This window comes from Scyliorhinus canicula, chromosome 13, assembly GCF_902713615.1.
Source record: "Scyliorhinus canicula chromosome 13, sScyCan1.1, whole genome shotgun sequence".
Classification (NCBI taxonomy): Eukaryota; Metazoa; Chordata; class Chondrichthyes; order Carcharhiniformes; family Scyliorhinidae; genus Scyliorhinus; species Scyliorhinus canicula.
In genome coordinates this window covers 157,410,276-157,417,154 of record NC_052158.1, presented here as the reverse complement: position 1 = coordinate 157,417,154, position 6,879 = coordinate 157,410,276, and positions in this window count along the sequence as shown.

Below are 6,879 nucleotides of genomic sequence, written 5' to 3'. Positions count from 1 at the left end.
AATGAACTGTACCTGGTGTGGATGATAGAGGTGCCAACCCTGACCGAACTGTACCTGGTGTGGACGATAGAGGTGCCAACCCTGAATGAACTGTACCTGGTGTGGACGATAGAGGTGCCAACCCTGACCGAACTGTACCTGGTGTGGACGATAGAGGTGCCAATCCTGAATGAACTGTACCTGGTGTGGATGATAGAGGTGCCAATCCTGAATGAACTGTACCTGGTGTGGACGATAGAGGTGCCAATCCTGAATGAACTGTACCTGCTGTGGACGATAGAGGTGCCAACCCTGACCGAACTGTACCTGGTGTGGACGATAGAGGTGCCAACCGTGTTATCCAATTACACAGCATAGATGGAGACCACTTGGCCCCGGGGTCTGATCCAGACCCAATTCTGAGGCATTGCTGTACTGTTCTATGTTCATTACATAGGCTCGCACCCCTGCCACCATGAGTCACTGACATGTCAACTAGCCAGATACAATACCCGTAAATCCTTTGCCCTCCAGAAACCACTTCACTCGTCATTTGTTCTGACTGGGCCTCACAAACATCAGCTACATTGCATTGATGGTGTTGTGACGCTGTGTTGCTGTGAGAATGGCTGGGACATTTGCACATCAGATATGCAGACCATTTGTGTTTCATTACACAGGCAGCTAGTGAGTGTGCGCTCTGTACAAGACCAATATGTTGGTCTGAATCTGGATTGTGCTTTACCGGAGCTGATTCCTGCCCTGAACAAGGATCGCCACCTACAGGAGGGGAAGGACATGCAGCCGGCCATCTTCACCCTCTTGATGCATCTCTACAAGAGCTTGCATGTAACAGAAATAATCTTTGTTATTGTCACAAGTAGGCTTACATTAACACTGCAATGAAGTTACTGTGAAAAGCCCCCAGTCACCACACTCCGGCACCTGTTCGGGTACAGAGGGAGAATTCAGAATGTCCAATCCACCTAACCTGCACGTCTTTCGGTACTTGTGGGAGGAAACCGGAGCACCCGGAGGAACCCACGCAGACACTGGGAGAACGTGCAGACTCCGCACAGACAGTGACTCAAGCCGGGTATCGAACCCCGGACCCTGGAGCCGTGAAGCAACTGTGCTAACCACTTGGCCACCGTGCTGCCCTCTCTATCTCTGGGGGGGCTGGTTCCGGAATCAATCATGGGGCTGCTAGTGGTGTTAAATGCTCTCAACTCTTGCCCTATAAAGTCGTCGAGGTGACTGTTGATGCCTGCCCGCCTTAGCACAAGTTGCTCAGTCAGTGTGGAGGATATAATGAAGCTATTTGATCACTGTCAGTTACCTGTTTAACCTTGAACCTCTGTGCTTATTAAATGCAGCTGAAGTGTAGAGATGCGGTAAAATCACGATAGCTGTGCCAAAGAAATCCAACCAAATAAGACAGTTCGACCTGTCCTGTCATACAGATTGGTGATGTGGAGATGCCGGCGTTGGACTGGAGCGAGCACAGTAAGAAGTCTGACAACACCAGCTTAAAGTCCAACAGGTTTGTTTCAAACACTAGCTTTCGGAGCGCTGCTCCTTCCTCAGATGATATTCGGGCAGATGGCTAAAAGTTTGGCCAAAGGGAGATGTAAGTTTTAAGAAAACATTAAGAACAAAGAGATGTAAAGAAGCAGAAAGGTTTAGGGAGGAATTTCCAAAGCTTAGGGCCCAGGTAATCAAAGACACGGCCACCAATGCCTGAGCAATTAAAATCGGGGATGTTCAAGAGGCCCGAATTCGATGAGCACAGTCTTGTCGGAGGCCGTGGGCCTGGAGGAGATTACAGGGATTGAGAGGGGCGAGACTATGGAGAGATTTGAAAACAAGGATGAGAATTTTAAAATCAAGGTTTTGCTTGACCGGGAGTCATGTGGGTCAGTGAGAGCGGGATGAGGGGTGATTGCAACTGGGTGTGAGTTAGAATACCGACGGCAGAGCTTTGGATGACCTGATGTTTCAGGAGGGAATCTCCATTTCGACAATAAAACTGTTCTAACATTCCAAATGTCTTTTTACCCCCAGATTTACCCGGATGAGGGTTGAAGGTTGTGGTCATTGTTGTGTTCCATGTTCTTGTCTAGCAATTAATCTACAGATTCATTGAGTGAGCCAGAATTGGATTTATTAACTGTACCCATGGTAGAGTAACGATCAGATACGACCAAGTTATCATCAAGTTACATAAGACTCTCTTGGAACTACCCTTATGCACGACTGTCCTCATGTACGCTGGACAACCTACTCCTGGTAGCCGGATGTCAGCTGATTTATATCTGCTGGGTGGGAGGCCACACTGCTGAGTATATGGCCACCTGCTGGTGGGAGGTCACACTGCTGAGTACATGGCCACCTGCTGGTGGGAGGTCACACTGCTGAGTACAGGGCCACTTGCTGGTGGGAGGCCACACTGCTGCGTACATGGCCACCTGCTGGTGGGAGGTCATACTGCTGAGTATATGGCCACCTGCTGGTGGGAGGTCACACTGCTGAGTACATGGCCACCTGCTGGTGGGAGGTCAGACTGCTGAGTACATGGCCACCTGCTGGTGGGAGGTCTCACTGCTGAGTACATGGCCACCTGCTGGGTGGGAGGTCACACTGCTGAGTACATGGCCACCTGCTGGTGGGAGGTCACACTGCTGAGTACATGGCCACCTGCTGGGTGGGAGGTCAGACTGCTGAGTACATGGCCACCTGCTGGTGGGAGGTCTCACTGCTGAGTACATGGCCACCTGCTGGGTGGGAGGTCAGACTGCTGAGTATATGGTCACCTGCTGGGTGGGAGGTCACACTGCTGAGTACATGGCCACCTGCTGGGTGGGAGGCCACACTGCTGAGTACATGGCCACCTGCTGGTGGGAGGCCACACTGCTGAGTACATGGCCACCTGCTGGTGGGAGGTCTCACTGCTGAGTACATGGCCACCTGCTGGTGGGAGGTCACACTGCTGAGTACATGGCCACCTGCTGGGTGGGAGGTCACACTGCTGAGTACATGGCCACCTGCTGGGTGGGAGGTCACACTGCTGAGTACATGGCCACCTGCTGGTGGGAGGTCTCACTGCTGAGTACATGGCCACCTGCTGGTGGGAGGTTAGACTGCTGAGTACATGGCCACCTGCTGGTGGGAGGTCACACTGCTGAGTACATGGCCACCTGCTGGTGGGAGGTCACACTGCTGAGTACATGGCCACCTGCTGGTGGGAGGCCACACTGCTGAGTATATGGCCACCTGCTGGTGGGAGGCCACACTGCTGAGTACAGGGCCACCTGCTGGTGGGAGGCCACACTGCTGAGTACATGGCCACCTGCTGGAGGGAGGCCACACTGCTGCGTACATGGCCACCTGCTGGGTGGGAGGTCACACTGCTGAGTACATGGCCACCTGCTGGTGGGAGGTCACACTGCTGAGTATATGGCCACCTGCTGGTGGGAGGCCACACTGCTGCGTACATGGCCACCTGCTGGTGGGAGGTCACACTGCTGAGTACATGGCCACCTGCTGGTGGGAGGTCACACTGCGGAGTATGTGGCCACCTGCTGGTGGGAGGTCACACTGCGGAGTATGTGGCCACCTGCTGGTGGGAGGTCACACTGCGGCGTATGTGGCCACCTGCTGGTGGGAGGTCACACTGCGGCGTATGTGTAATATTATCTCCAGGCATATCACCGCAGTAATGTCACTGGACTAGTAATAACACAACGGGGCTGGTTAGCACACTGGGCTAAATCACTGGCTTTTAAAGCAGACCAAGGCAGGCCAGCAGCACGGTTCAATTCCCGTACCAGCCTCCCCGAACAGGCGCCGGAATGTGGCGACTAGGGGCATTTCACAGTAACTTCATTGAAGCCTACTCGTGACAATAAGTGATTTTCATTTCATTGTGGCCTACTTTTTGTGGCAGCGAATTCCACAGATTCATGGCTCTCTGGATGAATAAACTCTCCTCACCTCAGTCCTTATCCTCAAACTATGACTCCTGGTTCTGGACTCCTCCACGATCGGTAATATTGGGGGCAGTTTTCCGGAGCAATTTCTAAGTGCCATTTGTGGTGGGTTTTTCAGGGAGTTCCCCGCCGGCTCTGACGGTGAGTTCCCCACCTCTATTCAATCACACTTAGTCACATTTTTGGGCCCTGGGGGGTTTCTCACCGGTTTAGCCCACACTTAGAGCGGAATTCTCCCATCGAGACCGCTCTAAGTGGTCCTTGCCCCCTATTCTCCCCCCCCCCCAGGGGGCTAGGAGCAGCGGCACGTGGATTTTGCGCGCCGGGCCTTGACGCTTGCGTCAAAGCGGTGCGCCGGGAATGACGCGGCCGGCGGCGCCAAAGTGACATCAGCCACACATGCGCAGGTTGGCCCTAATCGTGGGCAGGTGGGCACCGGTCGTGGGCCAGACATCTGCTGAGCACGCCCGTGGTGCTCGATCCTCCCTTCGTCCCCCACAGGCCCCACACTCACCGGTCGCGCGCTGTTCACGCCGGCAGCGACCGGGTGTGGTTGGCGCCGGCATGAACCGGTCGGATACGGCACGCCGCTCGGCCCATCCGGGCCGGAGAATCACCGGTCGCCGTGAGTAACGGCGAGCGGCGATTCTCCGAGCGGCCTGTCGCAAAATGCGACACGCCATTTTGGGAGGGGTGTGAGAATCGCGGGGGGTGCCAGGGCGGCGTGGCGTGATTCACCCGGCCCTCCCGTGATTCTCCCCCCCCGGTGTGGGGTGCGGAGAATTGCGCCCTTAGGGCGCGATTCTCTGGCCTTGTTACGCTCTCGTTCAAGCGAAAGAGGCTGGCGAATAGCGGGCTAGGCCAAAGACGAGAACCGCACCAGGCGCCAAACAGTTTGCAATGCAACCAGCCCGCTCCCTGAGGTTAAATCGGGATCTCGCCGTAACGTCATCCCCTGCCGTAATATCTTTTTACGTGAGTTGGTCTAATGTTTTTTCTGATTGACGTTTCAGTGAAGCACCTTTGGACGGTTCACTCCATTAATGGTGCTATATAATTACCATTTGTTATTGGAAGATGGGAATAATCCCGTTTGGCTGTACAACGTAATCTCACGAGACGATGGAAGGTGAATCCCGTCCACCATGGGCAGTAAGCCTCACTCTAATGAGCAGATTCCCGAGGTACCTGCGGCTTGGGATTCAATCCCTTCATCTCGGGAACTTTGGGTGAGCGCTCTTCAGCACTGGTCCCCACAAACAGGGATCAGACGGCATGGCACACGAGGAGGGCTCCAAGGGGATTGGAGGCCCCAGAAGTATGTCCTTTGGGCAGCTTGGTGTCCAGACACTGCTGGTGCCACCTGGCACTGCCAACCTGGTACAGCCAGCTGACAGGGGGACGTCCAGGGTGCGTGATCGGGCCTGGGTTGTCCGGTGTGGGTGTTGGAGGGTAAGGGTGGGGAACCGCGGAATCTTCCCATGTTGCTTTCGGGCTGGGGGGGGAGGTGGGGAGGTTTGGGGATCCTTTTCGGGGCCTCGGAGATCGGGACACCATTTAAAAATGGCATCCCAATCTCTTCCTACAACGGGGAGTTCCTGTGCTAATATGCATTACTGTAAATACACAAGGGGTTAATGTAAATACACTACGATTAAGTAAACACTAGAGGGAGCACCGGAGATGTCATGACATGCAGACATACAGCTAATGAACGCATAGAATAGGACACGACCAATGGGCAGTCAAGACACCCAGAGGTGACACTACCACAAGGGGGCATTACAAAACCCATATAAAAAAGGACAGGGCACACATGCGCTGTCTCTTTATACAGGCGACACTTAGAGAGTAGGACAGGGGCAGATCAGAAGCATCACACCCACCATGTGGCTTAGAGCAGACTGGTTAGTTAGACTGAGTTACTACAGCAAGATTAGCAGGAGAGTCGAACTCATAGAGAACTGTGCTAATGGTTCAATAAATCACATTGAATGCACTTCAAAGTCTGGAGTATCTTTTGGTCAAAGCTGCATTGAGTTGCAGCCTGTGTTATCCCAGAGTACATAACACATCAGTTCCAGCGAGTGGAGCTCCGTATTGTAAAAAGTGGGGCTATGTGCGGCCTCCGCCGTGCGCTCCCCGGTCAGTCCCCTTATTCAAAGTGAGTCGTGTTGAATAATCACGTGTTTCTTAGACTTTGTTCCCTTTTGGGAGAACTGCGCCCGTTAACTCTGTTTCTCTCCAAAGATGCTGCCTGAGCTGCTGAGCATTCATTTCCTGTCAAACTGCCCTGCCATAATGTTCACCAAAAGATGTACATTTTACCAAAAAAATGCAAACCATCGGAATTGAATTAATTTTGAAAATTGCTCACATGTAAAACAGGAATAAGGTGCTCGAAATGCCCAGCAATGGACCATTCAGTAAACAAAGCCCAAAAATAAATAAGCAGCGCACAATCCAATAGTTTTCTTCTTGGAAGCATGAGATAGGAGGGAAAGTGACAGAAGAGTAGTGTTGTGTTAGTCCTACATCAGGCGTCAAAGTCATTCTCCAATTCCTTACAGCCTTCCTCACTAATAATCTCAAACTCTTCAAACCAGACCAATTCCAAAGAGAGAACCTATTTTAAGAAGGATCTATCATGTCAGGCTCCCAAAGCAATTCACTGCTAATGAAGCACTCATTGAAGTGTAGTCACTGTTGAATAGGAAACATTGCAGCCAATTTACTATCTGTTAAACCTTAAAAATGCAGATAAATTATGGGCCATATTCAAAGGTCAATTATGAGTGAAGCTCAACTTCTAAATACATTTGAGACTCATGACCTTCAGCAACAATCAATGGGCAGGACTGAGGGAGAGGGAAGGGGTGAGCAGTTATGGGGAAGGGGGTTTCATTTTGAA